This window comes from Oryctolagus cuniculus, chromosome 1, assembly GCF_964237555.1.
Source record: "Oryctolagus cuniculus chromosome 1, mOryCun1.1, whole genome shotgun sequence".
NCBI classification, from domain to species: domain Eukaryota; kingdom Metazoa; phylum Chordata; class Mammalia; order Lagomorpha; family Leporidae; genus Oryctolagus; species Oryctolagus cuniculus.
This window is the reverse complement of record NC_091432.1, coordinates 168,775,935-168,795,065: the sequence shown is the minus strand read 5'-3', so window position 1 is coordinate 168,795,065 and position 19,131 is coordinate 168,775,935. Positions and strand designations below refer to the sequence as shown.

General features: G+C 40.7%; 1 long non-coding RNA gene across 2 annotated transcripts in view; it reads left to right on the top strand.

The window, feature by feature from the left end:
* LOC127491074 (uncharacterized) overlaps window positions 1-19,131 on the top strand; it is a 189,828-nt gene that overhangs the window by 152,175 nt on the left and 18,522 nt on the right. For both annotated transcript variants that reach the window (XR_011379925.1, XR_007919581.2), the window contains exon 3: window positions 14,031-14,288. This is a non-coding gene — a long non-coding RNA (uncharacterized lncRNA). The remainder of the gene's footprint in view (window positions 1-14,030; window positions 14,289-19,131) is intronic.

Here is a 19,131-nt window from a genome sequence, read left to right as displayed (position 1 = left end):
TCTCACTTCGGGACAGCCTACAAGTCCAGCCTCAGAGAAGGCTTTCTGGAGGCTCTCGTAGGTGACCCTTTCCTGGTCCTTGCATTGGTAGCTACTTCTATATCTCCATTACCCCATGAAGTCTTATGCCAAAAAAAAAGTCTATGTAAATAAAGCAGTTAGAGACTATTTATTTCTGTATATAATTTTTTTAAAAATTACTTGAGAGGCACAGAGAGGCAAACAAACAGAACTTCCTCCACTCATTCACTTCCAAAATACCCACAACAGCTGATGCTGGGCAGAGCAGCAGCCATGAGCCAGGAACTCAGTTCAGGTCTTTCAGTGCGTGACAGGAATCCAATCACTTGAGCTATCACTGTGGTCGTCCAGGGACTGCAGTAGCAGGAAACTTGAGTCAGGAGTAGAGCAGGGTTTCAAACCCAGACACTCTGATAGAGACACAGACATCTTAACTGGAATCTTAACCCCTAGACCAAAACCCAAGACATCAAAAATACTAATCATGGAGACTTCAGATGAAGAGACCTTAAAATAGAAATTCTTGGCTGCATGAGCAGAAAATCATTTGTAACATTAATAGATCCCTAAAAATGACCACAGTTCCACAAATAGGAGCTTAGAAAGACATAGACCAGAATTCTGGCTTCCTACTAATCCAGCTCTCTGGCAATAAGCAAGTCCCAAAACCTCTCTATGCCTCAGTTTCCTTTTCTGGAATTGGAGTATAGTACTAGCTATCTTTTTTTTCTTTTTTTTTTCTTTTTTTTTTTTTTTTTTTTGACAGGCAGAGTGGATAGTGAGAGAGAGAGACAGAGAAAGGTCTCCCTTTTTGCCGTTGGTTCACCCTCCATTGGCCACCATGGCTGGCACGCTGCGGCCGGCACATTGTGCTGATCTGAAGCCAGGAGCCAGGTGCTTCTCCCGGTCTCCCATGCAGGTGCAGGGCCCAAGCACTTGGGCCATCCTCCACTGCACTCCCGGGCCATAGCAGAGAGCTGGCCTGGAAGAGGGGCAACCAGGACAGAATCCGGCGCCCCAACTAGGACTAGAACCCGGTGTGCCGGTGCCGCAAGGTGGAGGATTAGCCTATTGAGCCGAAGTGCCAGCTAGCTATCTTTCAATAGTAGGTTAATATCTGGCATATAATAGGACTGAACAAATTGTAGATAGTAGTAGCAGTAGTCATATTTTTCTATTTTTAAGCTAATAGAAATTTTTAAAAGATTATTTATTTGGAAGGCAGAGTTACATAGAGGCAGAGGCAGACAGAGAAAGAGAGATGTCTTTCACCTGCTGATTCACTCTTCAGATGGCTGCAATGGCTGGAGCTATGCCAATCTGAAGCCAGGAGTCAGGAGCTTCTTCTGGGTCTCCCACACGGGTTCAGGGGCCCAAGGACTTGGACCATCTTCTACTGCTTTCCCAGGCCATAGCAGACAGCTGGATAGGAAGTAGAGCAACTGGGTCTCAAACCAGTGCCCATATGGGATGCCGGTGCTACAGGCAGCGGCTTTGCCTGCTACACCACAGTGCTGACCCCTAGCTAATAGAATTAATATTGACAAATGTTTGCATATAGCATTAAAATTTCCTGTATTATGCTGCCCAACAACCAAATGTCTAGTTTGGATGCTCCTATAGAAGAGTCTCTAGTGATAAATTCTTTAGAAGTTTTAAAACATCCCCCCAAATTCTATAATGTCAGAAAAAACATTTTCAATGAATAGTAACCTTATAATTGTCTCTAGCTCATGCTGTAATGCTGTTTGTGAAACAGAACAAAACAATTGAATGAGCTCAATCCTCACCTGTAAGAACCAAAAAGAATTGTGTCTTTAACAGTTACACTGATTTCCTCCACTTCAAGGATAATCTAATAAACTCTTCCTTTGAGAGATGTTTTGAGTTCAGAGTACCATATACTTGTTAGAACTAATGAAGATTTAAATAAAGCTATCATATGTTGTTAACAATGATCCACATAGTCTAGACCAGAACATGTGTGGGTGTTTAGCACAGCAGTTAAGCTGCTCCTTGGGATACCTGCATCCCATATCAGAGTGCTGGGTTCAAAATCCCGGTCCTACTTCTGATAGCAGCTTCCTGTTAAAGTACATCCTGGGAGGCAACAGGTTGTGGCTTGAGTACTTGAGTCCCTGCTACCTCTGTGGGACACTTGGATTGAGTTCCTGGCTTCTGGGCATTTGGAAAATAAACCAGTGAGTGACAGCTCCCTCTCTCCCTCTCTCCCTCTCTCCCTCCCTCCCTCCCTTCCTCCCTCCTCTCTCTCTCTCTTCCCCTTCTGTCTCTCACCCTCTCCTTATCTGTTTCTGTCTCTCTGCTTCTCAAATAAATTAACAATAAAATAACTAAAACATGATTTAAAACAAAAAAGACCAAAAATAAAATTTGCCACACAAATGCACTTTTCCTTTCATGAACGATTTCTCTGTAACATGCAAAGCTGTTTGATAGCATTTTATCCACAGTAGAACTTCTCTCAAAATTGGAGTCAATCCTCTCAAACCCTGCTGCTGCTTTCCAACTAAGTTTATGGACTATCCTAAATCTTTAGTTATCATTTCATGATTATTCACAGTATAATCACCAGGAGTAGATCCCTGCTCAAGAAACCACTTTCTTTGCGCATTCATAAGAAACACCACCTCCTCCATTCAGCAATTCAGTCACATCTTCATGAACCACTTCTAATTCTAGTTCTCTTATTACTTCAACCACATCTTCAATTACATCTTCCACTGAATTCTTGAACCCACAAAGTCAGTCCATGAGGGTTACAATCAACTTCCTCCAAACTCCTGATACTGTTGATATTTTGATCTCCTCCCATGAATCACTAGTACTCCTTTTTTTTTTTTTTTACAAGACTTATTAATTTTGTTTGAAAGACACAGTTACGGAGAGAAAGGGAAAGAAAGAGAGAAGTCTTCCATCTACTGGTTCATTCCCTAAATGACCACAATGGCTGGGGCTGGGCAAGGCTGACATCAGGAGCTGGGAGCTTCTTCTGGGTTGCCCATGTGGGAACAGGGCCCAAGCACTTGGGCCATCTTCTCTTTCTTTCCCAGGTGCATTAGAAGGGAGTTAGATCAGAACAGGAGCAGCCAGAACTTGAACTGACACTAATATAGGATGCCAGCTTTGCAGGCAGAGGCTTAACCTGCTATGCCACAGCACTGGCCCCACAAATACTCTTTTATTTTTGTTTATTTATTTATTTTTTGACAGGCAGAGTGGACAGTGAGAGAGAGACAGAGACAGAGAGAAAGGTCTTCCTTTGCCATTGCTTCACCCTCCAATGGCCACCGCAGCCAGGTACTTCTTCTGGTCTCCCATGGGGTGCAGGGCCCAAGCACTTGGGCCATCCTCCACTGCACTCCCGGGCCACAGCAGAGAGCTGGCCTGGAAGAGGGGCAACCGGGACAGAATCCTGCGCCCCGACCGGGACTAGAACCCGGTGTGCCGGCGCCGCAAGGCGGAGGATTAGCCTAGTGAGCCGTGGCGCCGGCCCCCACAAATAATCTTAATGGCATCTAGAATGGTAAATCCTTTCTAAGAAGATTTTCAACTTACTTTGCGCGAGGCCATCAGAGGAATCACTGGGTGTATCTATAGCTTTAAAAAATATTTATCTTAAAATAAGACTTGAAAGTCAAAATTGCTCCTTGGCACATGGGCTTAGAGTGTATTGTGTTTGTAGGCACAAAAATATTAGTCACTTTGTACATCTCCATCAGAGTTCTTCAGGTACCAGATGTATTGTCAATGAACAGTAATATTTTGAAAAAGTGTTTTTTCCTGAACAGTAGATCTTTTTAAAATGGGCTTGAAATACTCAGTGAGCCATGTTATAAACAGTTGTACTGCCATCCAGGCTTCCTTTTTTATTTATAGAGTGTAGTTAGAGTACTGTTAGTATATGTCTTAAGGGCAAAGGACTTCTAGAATGCTAAGTTACCCTTGTCTTCAACTTACAGTCACCAGCTCCATTAGCCCCTGACAGGAAAGCCAGCCTGTCTTTCAAAGCTCTAAAGCCAGGCATTGACTTCTCTCCAGCAGTAAAAGTCCTAGATGGCATATTCTTCCACTATCAAAGTTTCAAGTACACTGAAAGTCTGCTGTTTGATGTAGCCACATGGGACAGTTCTCTTAGCTAGACATTTGGGATAACTTACTGTGCACCTGCACTTCCAGCTTCACCTTGCACTTTTGTGTCAGGGGACTGGCTTATTCCTTAAACTTAGGAGACATCCTTGCTCACGTCAACCTTTTCTTCTGCAGCTTCCTCACCTCTGTCAGTCTCCACCTATTAAAGAGCTGCTCTGGATTAGGCTCTGGCTTACGACAGTGCTGTTTTGGTTTTCCATCTTGACCACTAAAACTTTCTCCATATCAGCAAGAAGGTTATTTTGTTTTCACATTCATGTGCTCACTGGAGTAGCACTTTTAATTTTCTTGGAGAAATTTTCCTTGCATTCACAACTTGAGTAACTGGCACAAGAAGCCTAGTTTTTGTTCTATCTTATCTTTCAACATGCTTTCCTCACTAAGCTTAATCATTTCTAGCTTTTGTTTTCAATGTGAGAGATTGTGATTCTTGAACACCTCCAAACCCATTAGGGTTATTAATTGGCCTAATTTCAATATTACTGAGTCTCAGGGTACAGGGAGGCCTGAGAAGAGGGAGAAATAGGAGACTGGTCACTCAATGGAGCAATCAGAACACATTTTATACAACCTTTATTAATTAAGTTTGCTATTTTATTTGGGCACCAATCATGGCACTGAGAAACAATTACAATAGTAACACTAAAAATCATTGATCACAGATCAGCAAGACAGATACAATAATAATGGAAAAATTTGAAACAGCACAGTAATTACCAAAATGTAACGCAGAGACACAACATGAGCGCTTGCTGTTGGAAGAACTTTGCCCATAGACTTGCTCAATGCAGAGTTGCCACAACCTTCAGTTCGTAAGAAATGCAATATCTGCAAGGTGCTGTAAAGCGAAACCCAATAAAGCAAGTTATGCCTGTATTTGGGAATTCTGTTCACCACTTTTATTTAAATGGAAAACTATTCTAAAATGAAAATGTTCTGTTCTAAAGTGAAGAAGAAAAGTAAAGTAAAATGCAGCTTCCGTCCAAGAAGCCCAATATTCAGCTGAAGGGAATTTCTCAAACCCAGTAGAAAACAGATGGAAATTATTAAAGATTGGGAAAGTTCTTCCCAGAAATGAGGGGCGTGAGCTTTCAGAGTGAAAGGCCTGCCTGTCTAGCATTCAGCACAAATGAAAATAAGAAGCACCCACATAAGGATTTTCTTTGTTAAGGACCTCTCCATGGTAGATTTTTAACATTTTTTTCTCTAGTTTGCCTGATTTTTTATGTACCTACTACAATCCTTTCACACTGTATAATAAACTGTCAATACAGTTTCTCATGTTGATACTTAATGAGTAGTTTTTTAGTTGTTGTTGATTTTTTTTTTCCTGGAGCTCTCTGGCTCTGATCCAGACTAGAACAGGTGCATAGCTATCAACCTGCATCTTGCTTTGCTATCATCCTTAGTAATCTTACTGTCTCTCTATTGTGTTGGGTTCCCAGTTGCCTGGATCCTGTGCCTTTTACTTTTTTGCTTAATTCTATTGTATGATGATGCACATTCTTCATGGATTCCTGAAAAAGGACATTTGGAGGTAAATTTATCTAAAATGTCTTGATTGTTCTGTTCCACTTGTTAGTGTGTCTAGGATGAAAATAAATTTCCTACAAAAATTTTAAGGAATTTTTCATTGTGTTTATGTCTCATGATATAGAGAAATTGGATGCCTTTTTATTTCTGTACCATTGTGTGATTCCCCTTTACCGCAAAAGCTTTTTTATTTTTATTTTTTTTTATTTTTGACAGGCAGAGTGGACAGTGAGAGAGAGAGACAGAGAGAAAGGTCTTCCTTTGCCGTTGGTTCACCCTCCAATGGCCGCTGCAGCCAGGTACTTATCCTGGTCTCCCATGGGGTGCAGGGCCCAAGCACCTGGGCCATCCTCTTCTGCACTCCCTGGCCACAGCAGAAAGCTGGTCTGGAAGAGGGGCAACTGGGACAGAATCTGGCGCCCCGACCGGGACTAGAACCCAGTGTGCCGGCGCCGCAAGGCGGAGGATTAGCCTAGTGAGCCGCGGCGCTGGCTTACCCCAAAAGCCTTTAGGATCTTCTGTTTACCAAAGACATGAAAAATCACTGTGATGTATGAGTAATGTTACAAACACAATTCTTAATTGATTGGGGTTGCACAACTCTGGGACTATACTAAAACTCTCTGATTTTTATGAATATATATATATATATATATGATCTTCCATATGCTGTTCACAAATCTGGGACTATACTAAAGCCATCTGAGTATTATGAATATATATATTCGTATGTATATATGTGATATTCCATATGCTTGTTCACAAATCTGGGACTATACTAAAGCCATCTGAGTTTTATGAATCTTCCATATGCTGGTTCACTTTCCAAATTGCCACAATGGACAGGGCTGGACCAGGCTGAAGTCAGAAACCAGGAGCTTCTTCTGGGTCTCCCTTGAGGGTGCAGGGTCCCAAGCCTTGGCCCATCTTCCACTGCTTTTTCTCAGGCCATTGTCAGGGAGTTGGATCAGAAGTGGAGCAGCCAGGACATGAATCGGTGCCCATATGGGGATGCTGGTGTCACAGGTGGCAGCTTAACCCACTATGCCACAATGCCGGCCACTGGAAGAATTGTTTTTTAAAAGTAAGCCAGTGTCAAGGGAGGACAAAAATGCAAATGTAAATAGAAAATAGTAGAGGCTATATCATGCATGGCTTTGAAGACTTTGTTAATGACTTAGGGTAAGATATTAAATGTAAATATTTGTTTTGACTTTTCAATATCAAGTTTGAATTAATAATTACTTATCCAGTTATCTTTTCATTCCTAGTAAGAAAATCTCTATTTTCAGTTGGCTATATTACTCAGTTTGCCTAGCTCCTGATTGCAAAAGGTGGCTAAATTTCTCATCTGATTTAAGTCATATTTTTGTAAATCCAACACCCAAGGCAATTCCTGGCACATGTTCAATGAATATATATGTTGATGAATAAGTGGATGAATGAGAATGAGACTTCAGTGAAGTTTCCTTAAAGTAGATAAGACTTGCAATATCATTATCTCTCCACCTACATGTTTGAACACAACTGTGGCAGCTAGGATCTTAGTCATCTTGGCCTGTAAGGATAAAGATCACATTTGTTATATAACAGAGCAGTGAAATGGAATGAGTTCTGATAAATACATGCAACCTCTATTCTAGCCGTAGACTGCCTGTTTCTGGATTTATTTTGCATAAGAAATCAACTTCGGCTATAGAGCAGTTTCAAAGATGATCTTTTAGCTCCTTATTAGGATACCTTAGTTAGGGGACCAATATGAGGATAATCTTGGTAAATTGTATTTATATTGCAACTAAGTAAGAAACATAAAATGTACACAGATACATCAAAACACTCAAGTGCACATCATTTTACTAACAGGAAACATTGAAATTAATTTAGCAAGTCATCCAAGGAGAAAAATAAACATCATATCTTCATGGTTACCCCTCACATAAAATCTATTCCTGTAACAAGCATTTGTTAAACATCTCTTCTGTGGCTGGTACCATGTTCAACATTGCACTTTGATTGGTACAAAGGAGCAGAACCAAATCCTATCTTCTAGAAATGTGCAATTTAATTAATATAACAACCACATAATAAACTGCCAATGAGTAGAGACAGTTGTCTTCTAGATATGTTCTATTCACGGTTCTCAATCAAAAGAATTTTGCCTCTTTGACTTCTTGTGAGAAAAGTTATTGTCCTCCCAGAGTACCTGGACATTCCTCAGAGTGGAGTTGTAGAAACTTGAGCAAACAAAGGGATCACCAAATACATCTAAGGCCTTGAAGGTCTAGAAGTTCACAACAAGAGTTTCCAGATAAAGTGCAGGACACCCAGTTAAATATGAATTTCAGATAAGAAATAATATTTAGTATAAGTAGGAGGTACTTCAAGATATTCATAGAAAATAGGATTTAAAATATAAGTTTATTTTGGTGAAAAAATTTGAAAATCATGTTTATAAGGGGCCTTGAAAAAGTTCATGTAAGATGCATATGAAGAAACAACTATGCATGACTTTCTTATTTTGTTTGCGCCAAAATAAACTTCTCTTTAAACTTCATTTTCCATGAACTTTAAAAAAAATTTATGTAAGGAATAACAAACATCATGCATTTCTTATATACATATTTGGGAACATGGAGATACCTCCTACCCTACCTCCCTCCTACCCATACTCTCGCTCTTCTTTCTCCTCCCGCTCCCATTCCCATTCCTATTTTATTACAAAGATTATTTTCAGTTAACTTTATACTCATAAGACTAACCATACACTAAGTAGAGAGTTCAACAAATAGTATGAAGAAAAAAAAAAAAAAAACAAACATCAGGAAAACTAACAAAAAAATGTTGTTCCTCAACAGTCAAGACAAGGCTGTTCAAAATCATCACATCACAAAGTGTCAGCTTTACTCCTATAGATTACCTTTTAGGTACTGTATTAGTTTCCACAGGACAGAGAGAACATATGGTATTTGTCTTTTGGGGACTGGTTTATTTCACTAAGTATAATGGTTTCCAGTTGCATCCATTTTGTTGCAAATTATAGGATTTAATTTTTTTACAGCTCTGTAGTATTCCATAATGTGTATGTATACCATAATTTATGCATTCTTTAGTTGGCAGACATCTGAGTTGATTCCATATCTTAGCTACTGTAAATCTGTAAATTGAGCTGCAGTGAACATGGTGGAAGATAACTCTTTCAGATGCTGATTTCATCTCCTTTGGATAAATTCCCAGGAGTGGAATGGCTGTGGTATCTCCATACTGTCTTCCACAGTGGCTGCACCAATTTATATTCCCACCAACAGTGGATTAGGGTACCTTTTCCCCTACATCCTCACCAGCATTTGTGTGTTAATTTCTGTATGAGAGCCATTCTAATTCGGATGAGATGAAATCTCCTTATGGTTTTGATTTGCATTTCCCTGATGGCTAGTGATCTTGAGCATTTTTTCAAGTGTCTGTTGACCATTTGAATTTTCTCTCTTGAAAAATGTCTGTTCAGGTCCTTTACCCATTTATTAACTGAGTTGTTTGTTTTGTTGTTGCTGAATTTCTTGAGCTCTTTATAGATTCTTAAAATTAATCCTTAATCAGCTGCATAGTTTGCAAATATTGTCTCTCATTCTGTCAGTTGCCTCTTTACTTTGCTGAGTGTTTCTTTTGCAGTGCAGAAGCTTCTTAGTTTGATGTAATCCCATTTGTCAATTTTGGCTTTGACTGCCTGTGCTTCAAGGGTCTTTTCCAAGAAGTCTTTCCCTTTGTCAAAGTCTTGTTGGGCTTCGCAATGTTCTCTAGTAATTCGATGGTATCAAATTGCAGGTTTAGGTATTTGATCCATTTTGAGTGTATTTTTGTGTAAGGTGTAAGGTAGGGGTCTACTTTCATACTTCTGTATGTGGAGATCCAGTTTTCATAGCACCATTTGTTTTTTTTGTTTGTTTGTTTGTTTGTTTTTAGTAACCTTCCCTGATGCCACACTATTTGGGCAGCTCTGTTGTAAGATGAACAGTGGTGCCATTTCCCCATGATAAACAGCCATTTTTAGAGCCCAAACCAATTATTTTGATATTCTCTTATTCTACTCCTACTGCCCATGGGCATTTCTTTATGCTCTATTAAATATTTCTTTTATGCTATTTATGAAATGACCTTCCCTTTTGAGCCATCTCATGGTTATATTCTCTGTCTCTACAGTTTGTAAATCCCTTCAGTGAATAGTGCATTCTACAGGTAGAGGTCATAGCACCATTTGTAAAAGAGACTGTCTTTGCTCTAGGGATTGATTTTTGCTCTTTTCTCAAAAATAAGTTGGTTGTAGCTTGGATTTTGATTTCTGGAGTTTCTATTTTGTTCCATTGTTCTACACATTTGTTTTTGTGCCAGTAACAGATTTTTTTTATTATTATTATAACTGTCCTGTAGTATGCCTTGAGATCTGGTATTGTGATTCCTCTGGCTTTGTTTTTGTTGTATAAGATGACTATAACTATTTAGGATCTCTTGTGTTTCCATATTAATTTTAGCATCATTTTTTTCTAGATCTGAGAAGAATGTTGTTGGTATTTTTATTGCCATCACATTGATTCTATAAATTGTTTTCAATAGTATGGACATTTGATATTGATTCTTTTGATCTAAGAACATGGAAGCTTTTTCCATTTTTATGTCTTCTATTTATTTATTTAATGTTTTGTAATTTTCATCATAGAGATCTTTGACATCCTTGATTAAATTTATTCCAAGGTATTTGATTTTTTTTGAAGTTATTGTGAATAGGATTGATCTTAGAAGCTCAGTTTCAGCCACAGAATTATCTGTGGGTATAAAGGCTATTGATTTTTGTGCATTGATTTTTATATCCTGCCACTTTACCAAACTCTTCGATGAGTTCCAATAGTCTTAGTAGAGTCTTTTGGATCCCCTATATATAGAATCATGTCATTTTTTGCAAATAGGGATAGTTTGACTTCCTCCTTCCCAACTTGTATCCCTTTGATTTTTTTTCTTGTCTAATGTCTCTAGCTAAAACTCCCAGGACTATATTGAATAGCAATGTTGAGAGCGACCATCCTTATCTGGCTCCGGATCTTAATGGGAATGCCCCCAATTTTTCCCCATTCAGTAAGGTGCTGGCTGTGGCTTTGTGATAGATTGCCTTGACTATGTTGAGGAATGTTCCTTCTATATGTAATTTGCTTAGAGTTTTCATCGTGAAAGGGTGTTGTATTTTATCAAATGTTTTTTCTTCATCTATTGAGATAATCATATGGTTTTTGTTCTTCAGTTTGTTAATGTGCTATATCCCATTGATTTGTGGATGTTGACCCCTCCCAGCATACCATGGATAAAATCACTTGGTCCAGGCGAATGATCTTTCTGATGTGCTCTTGCATTCAATTAGCTAGTATTTTGTTGAGTATTTTTGCATCTATTGTTAATCTCTCTTTTTCTGTTGTTTCTTTTTCTGGTTTAGGAATTAAGGTAATCCTGACTTAATAGAGGGAGTTTGGGAGGATACCCTCCCTTTCAGTTCTTTTGAATACCTTGAAGATAATTGGAATTAGTTATTTTTTAATTGCAGTGAAGCCATCCAGTCCTGGGCTTTTTTTTTTGTTGGGAGAATCTTTATTACTGACTCCATTTCTGTCTTAGTTATTGGTCTGTTTAGTTTTCTTTGTCTTCATGACTCAACTTTGGCAGGTTGTATGTGTCTAGGAATCTGTCCATTTCTTCTAGGTTTCCCAGTTTGTTGGTATACAGCTTTTTGTAGTAATTCTTGATGATTCTTTTTTATTTTTTATTTTTTGGTTTCTGTTGTTACATATCCTTTTACAACTCTAATTTTATTGATTTGGGTCTTTTCCCTCTTTTGGTTAGTTGAGCCATTGGTGTGCAAATTTTGTTTATTTTTTTCAAAAACCAGCTCTTCATTTTGCTGATCTTTTGTATTGTCTTTTGTTGTTTCAATTTTTTTTTCATTTCTTCTCTAATTCTAATTATTTCTCTTCTCCTAGTAATTTGGAGTTTGGTTTGTTGTTTTTCTGGGTCCTTGAGATGCACTGTTGGTTCATTTATTTGGTGACTTTCCAGTTTCTTGATGAAGGCACCAATCTCCATAAACACTCCTCTTAACATTGCTTTTGATGTATCCCATAAATTTTGATATAATGTATTGTTGTCTTCATTCATTTCCAGGAATCTTTTGATTTCTTCTGTGACCCACTGTTCATTCAGGAACATGTTGTTCAGTCTCCATGTATTTTCATATGTTCCAGAGATTCTTGAGTTGTTGATTTCCAGCTTCAATCAGAGAGAGAGAGGAAGAGGAGAGAGAGAGAGCAAGAGCGAAAGAGAGAGAGGGAGAGAGAGAAATCTTCCATTGTTGGTTCACTCTCCAAATGTCTGCTAATGCCAGGGCTGGGCCAGGCCACAGCCTAGAGACTAGAATTTCATCCAGGTCTCCCATGTGGGTGGCAGGGCCCATTAAGCCATCTTCTGCTGCTTTCCCAGGCACATTAGCAGGGAGCTGGATTGGAAGTGGAGCAGCCAGGACTCGAACCAGCACTCAAATGGAATTTAAGCATTCCAGGCGGTGGCATAACGTGCTATACCACAATGCCAACTCCCTAGAAATCTGTATTCATAAGTATAAAATTTAACTGTAAGCTCCGTGATCCAAAGGAGCTAGTAGATATTAGGAATCTGGCTCCTTTCAGCTGCAATCTGATTGGAGGCATCATCAATGATGAAAGATACAAGCTTTTCATGCAACACCATAGTGAAACCATTTTGCTTATTAATAGTTCCTGAAATCAATAAGCTGTGTGCGTTCTTGCCATGCATTCAAAGAATTTTGAATACTGGCTCAAATGGACCAGACAACGTGGTAAGTTTTAAGGATTTTATTCAGTGAAAGAAATGCATAGGAGAGTGAGGGCTTTATCTAATGGAGATAGAAAAGTGTAGAGATTAAGTTGTGGTTCACACCAGGCAGGGAGCAGGCCAGGAGCCACGGGCAGCAAGCATTTGGTTATGAACAGCCACAAGTAGCTTAGCACAAGTAGCAAAGCAAAGGTAGAGAGAGCGAGAGAGCGATTTGGGGCGCTCCTCGCCTTTTATATGCTTTCCAAAGGGAAGTGGTTACATAGTCTGATGGGCAGGTGGGCATTCAGGTGGGATCAGGTCAGGGCATGAGATCACACAGAGGGCATGGTGGAGGTGTGGTCTTCCAGCTCTCATACCTAATCAGTTTTATCCTATCTGCCTGTCTACATCAATAGGAGACATCAGGGATGTTTGAGTTCACAAAGTGAAATGTTTTTGTGCCTTGTGTATTTAACTTCTTATTTGTTCATTAGACTCATTTCTGTCAAAGACTGAGGACTTTCAAAAGGGAAACTTAAGGGCCCATTGGGATAAAAGGGAAAGTTAAGGACTGTCCCAGAACAAAAGGAAAGGGCAATGTGGCCTAACCAATAACTACTTCCACATGCACAACCTTATGCAACCTTATAGTGACCCAGTGGCCTTAAAGTACCCAAGCAGAATGAGTGTAGCCACATAAAGGAGACAAAAAACTAAGATTGTATATAAGGCAGTCTCCACTTTACTCGGGGCTCAGACTCTGGATGCAAATCCTCTGAGGCAGTGCCAGCACAGAAGTCAACACTTGTTTCCTGCAAAAGCCCTGGTGTCTCCTCCTTCTGTCTGAGAACCCCACTACAAGATATGTTCTCTTGCCACTATATATCACTCCTTCAGTACTACGTGACAACTTGTAGGTTTTCATTCTTTCCTGTAATACTCTGATTAATAAAATCTGATCTGACACAGGAATGTAATCCCCATAGCACCAGGGACCAGACTGTTCTGCTCACTGTAGTGTTCCCTGAAACCTAACACAGAAACAATTCTGAATAGACAGATGTAGGGGTTAAATAAGTGGAAAATAAATGAATGATTTCATTTTGCCAAGAGGCAATTTAGCATTGGAACAGGAGTCAAGTACTTCCATTCTAGAGATGGTTATGACTGCTAGCTAGCTGTGATACCTGGAGCAAGTAGCATCTGTACCTCTGTTTTCTCATCTTTAAAGCAGAAAAATAAAAGGTGCCTCACAATAGTAAGAAACTCCAAATGTTGAAATTGGGGGATTTCTGATTAAATTTCTATGTAAGTGCTTACAGGCAAGGCCCTTGGGTTTATGTGTGAAGTCCGAAATCCCTATCTATGCTGTGTTATGTGTCCCTCCATCATGAGAGTCAACATTAATTAAAGAAGGATAAAATATTGCATTATTTAAACAGGTGGTGCATAATCCATGCTCCAAACACTGACAGACGGAACAAGATACACACAGAGTGAATCCAATTCATCTTCCAACGTTGGGGCGCAGTCGCAGCTGAGAGGCTCCCTCTACAAAGTCACTGAACCACTGAAGCAGGTAAAGCTGCAGCGCCAGGAGTCCCATTTCCCTCTTCCTTTCTCCAGCCTCAGCAGCAGTGAGTAAGATGATGCTGGTTTACCAGAGCTGTCCATCTGAGGGAAGACTCTGAACATTTTCAGTAAGTGTTATTTGTGAAGGTTATAAGTAACAGAAGGCATGCAAGGAAAGGAAATACAGCATTTCAAGCCAAGAGGAATTTGTTCATTTTAAAGATAGAACTGCAAGAAAGCAAGGGCAAGAAATGACATGTATTCAGGCTGTACTTGAAAGTTTCATAAGCTTTACCTTGAAAATTGGGCAAGTTTTGAAAATTAGACAAGGCCAACTGATAAAATCAACACTTTGTGGGCCCATAGCCCATAATTTAGCCCAGACACATGTAAGGGCCATGTGAAAAGAGATTTAAGAGAAAGAGGTATGGGAACTCAGACAGCCCAGACAAACTTTGTCATCAGTGGATTTGGCTCGGCTCTGCCAATTAGCTGTGTAACCTCAGGCACACACCTCTGCCAGTTCTCCTTGTCCTTATTGTGCAATGGAGATAAAAATGGCACCTATCAGGGAGATTTATGGGAAAGATTAATAATATAGTTAATAATATGGGAATAATTATTAATATAATATAGTAATCTCTCCACAAATGCTAGTTCAGAGTACTAATAAACACAAATTATTACTACTATTGTAATTTAAAGTCCTGTAAATATAAGAATATTACTATTTCTTTTTTGATCCTCAGTATTTGTATTTCTTTCTCTTTTTATAAATATTAATTTATTTATTTGAAAGGAAGAGAGTTACAGAAAGGCAGAGGTAGAGAGAGAAAGGTCTTCCATCCTCTGGTTCACTCCCCAAATGGCCACAACACCCGGAGCTGGGCCAGCTCAAAGCCAGGAGCCAGGAGCTTCTGCCACATCTCCATGCAGGTGCAGGGTCCAAGGACTTGGGTCATCCTCTACTGCTTTCCCAGGCCATAGCAGAGAGCATATGGGATGCTGTCACTGCAGGCAGTGGTTTTACCCACTAGGCCACAGCGTCAGCCCACAGTATTTGCATTTCAACAATGGGGTTTTTTTTAAAGCAAAGTCATTCAATCAACTACCGTTTTTTCTGAGGTTATGTTCTTCCTGAATTTGGGTGGTCAAAATTTTTTTTAAGGAAATTCAGTTGATTTTGGAGGGTATTTAATGTCATCACTTGACAAAATCAAGAGCAGTTAACTCTAATCAGTTACTACAAATAGGGAACATTTTTCTGTGAAATGCAAATGTCTCAGAGTCATTGGTGTCATAGCAAGGTGGCGAAGAAATGGTGCATGTTTGGCCTTGCATCCTCCTCCAAATCCCATCCCATTTTGGTGGAAAATTCTCTTAGCCTTGAGCAAGGATCTAGGAAGAAAAGCAAGCAGAGAAAATACCACTCAAACAGCTTTTCCGTTATCTCTCAGCTCCCCTTCTCAGTTTTGCAGGGCTGACCCTGGAACCTGAAACACCATTTCAGCTTTTCATGCTGCCCTGTTAGGCTCTGTCCCAGCGACTGCACAGCTCAGGAGGCAGGAAATAGATATTCCTTCCCACCTGCTCCCTGTACACTTGGTGGTTTCTTTAAAATCCTTCCAGCAATGCCTCCTCACCCAGTAGCAGTAAAGACCTCTATAACAGAGGCTGACTCCAGTTTGCTGTTTTTCCAACATTTGCAAAGCTAACCTCATAGTCTCCCCAAACCCAGACATACCAGTGAGCCAGTACCCAATCCTCAAAAGTTGGGACCCCAAGATCACAGATCCCCATACCCCAGCTCAGAGGCATATCCCTACTTTAGATGTCTAGGTTTCACCTCTGGGGGTCGGGGTGGGGCTCCTTTTCTAGTTTCCTACATTTCAGTAGCTTCAAGTCCTTCCCTGTGTTTCCTCAGCCCCAAGCCGGATAGCTGCTTCCTGCAGTTGCTACCTCTGAAATATTTTTATTCCTTCAGTTGCCCAATTACCAACCCTTTGCTACATTTTCTTTTTTTCATGTGCCCGTTTGTGTGTGTGGTTTCTGTCTCCTGTGTGATCTCTGACTGAACCAGTCTTTAAGTTTCCAGATTTACTTGCTCAAGGGTGAACTTTTAGGCTTGCAGAGCAATCATAGATATGTCTTCTAGACCATTCTAAATCATCTATAAAGGAAAATATAGCCATTTCTGCATAACACTCTGTGTTGAAAATGCAATTTTCAAAGTTTTCTTTTGAATATTGAAAAACAAGTATGTCCTAACCCAGAAATCCTAACCCCAAGGAGCCTTACTAATTCTTTTTTCCTGAAGTACATTATAAAGTAAAATAGGTAGGCACCAACCTGATCAAACTGGGGGATGTGTTCATGCATGTGAGAATGAGTTTAGACCAGAAATTTTTCTCTGACCCTAAATTTTCAATTCCACTTTTCATTGCATTCTTGTCATAACAAAGCATTTTTATTATTTCTTGGGCAGAAATAATCATGATCAAAGCCAGGAAATGGGAGGACAGAGGGACCAGGACCAGGAAGGAACTTTTATGAAATACTTTCTCTATTTCGGGTACCATTTCATGTGTCCCTCCAGCAACCCAGCATTGTAGAGATTGATATTCCTGTTTCACAGATAAGATAAGGATGCTGGGGCTTGAAATAGTTAACTTGCTCTGGGACACAGCATAAGCTTTGGAGCCAGAGTCCAGACCCTTTTAACTCTTTATTTTCCTTTTAGAAATCACTACCCAGCATCCATAGGACCCATAAAAAAGGACAAATGGCTGGTTGCATCTCAATTCTGGAAATTAAGTATAGGTGCTTTAAACAGTTATATATTTGCTGACCAAATAAGTAAAAGGTCAATCTTTCTATTTGCTCATACTGGTTACTTTTCTTCTCTTTTCTACTTATTGCCTAAAATCAAGATACCAGCTTCCAGAGCCTACCATCTGTCTGAAAGCTTAAGAACTATCAAATACCTATATAGTACAGTGAACTATGTTTGCTTCAATAAAGAAACCCTCCATAAGGGCAGCTCTGGTTAATAAAAATTAAAATAGGGTCCAGCACTGTGGCACAGTGGGTTGAAGCCCTGGCCTGAAGTGCCAGTGTTAGGTAGGAAGTCAGAAATGAGCTTATGTGTGTGTGACAAAGGCCTAAGGAGTTGACATCTAGTCCAGCATCCACATCTCAAAGTCATCCTGATAACCTTCCAGGTGCAGCCCAGTATTTGCACTACAAATGCCCTGCCCCTTCAACCTGATAACCATCCTTCCTCTAAGGGAGGAGGGGGCATGCCAGCCAGGCTTCCCCCTGTCTGATAACTTCAGGGGGGAAACTCAGAAGGAATTTTTCATATTTACATCAAAAAAGTCCTTTGTTCCAGGAGGAGAAGATGTGGGAAGACAAGACCCATCCCCTTAAAAACCCTGAACTCAACCAGACTGCGCGCTCAGCCCTCTGCCTCTCTGCTGAGCTGCCCGCCTGGCCTGGCCAGGTGTATTCTCTCCACTCAACCATGTAACCTCGTTCTCCCCCAGTCTGAGCGACTGGGCACTCTCAGGTCCTGTCTGGAGAGGTGCCCATCCATTCTTACGGTGTCCCTGCCCTAATAAACCTTGCTATTTGCTTTCCACTTACTCTCTGTCTCACGCCTGAATTCTTTCTTGTGCAAAGACAAGAACCCTGCCTTCTCCAGTAACACCAGCATCCCATATGGGTGCCAGTTCAAGTCCTGGCTGCTCCTCTTTCAATCCAGCTCTTTGCTATAGCCTGGGATAGCAGTGGAAGATGGCCCAAGTCCTTGGGCCCCTACACCCATGTGAGGGACCCAGAAGAAATTCCTGGCTCCTGGCTTCAGATCGGCACAGCTCTGGCCATTGCAGCCATCTGGGGAGTGAACCAGTGGATAGAAGACCTCTCCCTTTATCTCTATCTCTCTCTGTGTTACTGGTGAATGGCAGGGTTCTTGTCTTCGCGCAAGAAAGAATTCAGGCGTGAGACACAGTAGTGGAAAGTAAAAAGTAGCAAAGTTTATTAGGGTAGGGACATCCATAAGAACGGATGGGCACCTCTCCAGACAGGACCTGAGAGAGCATGTTCAGTCGCTTGGACGTTGGGGTGAGGGGAGAGCAAGGTTACATGGTTGAGTGGAGAGATTACACCCGAGCAGGTCAGGCGGGTGACTCAGCATAGAGGCAGAGGGCTGAGCATGCAGTCCGCTTGAGGCCAGGGATTTTTAAGGAGATGGGTCTTGCTTCCCCACCTCTGCTCCTCTTGGAACAAAGGGCTTTTTGGATGTAAATAGGAAAACTTCTGAGTTTTCTCCCTGAAGTTATCAGACAGGAGGAAAGTTAGCTGGTGCCATCCTGGGTTTAGAGGAAGGGTGAGTAAGACCCCCTAGAGAATGGGGATCCGAGCAGGGTGTTTGAAATGCAGATACTGGGCTGCATCTGGGAGATTGTGGAAGATTTGTCAGGCAGAAGGGGCGGGGACCTCCACCTGGCAGGTTATCAGGTAGAAGGGGGCAGGGCAGGATGCAAATACCGGGCTGCCCCTGAAACATTGTCAGGATGACTTTGAGATGCAGACGCATATGCTGGACATGGATGTCTTCTCTTTAGGCCTTTATGTCACACACACATAAGCTCATATCTGACTTCCTACCTAACATCTGTAACTCTGACTTTCAAATAAATAAAATAAATCTTTAAAAAATTAAAATAAAGAAATATAGATTTGTACATAAATATTCACATAAACATTTCTCTGACAAATTTTGAGGAAGAGGAGAAAAGAGAAAGGCTGATGAAAAGCGTCAGTTTTGAAAAGCTTGTTAAGAAGAATGAATGGGCTGGCGCCACTGCTCACTAGGCTAATCCTCCCCCTTGTGGCACCAGCACACCAGGTTCTAGTCCCAGTCAGGGCGCCGGATTCTGTCCCGGTTGCTCCTCTTCCAGGCCAGCT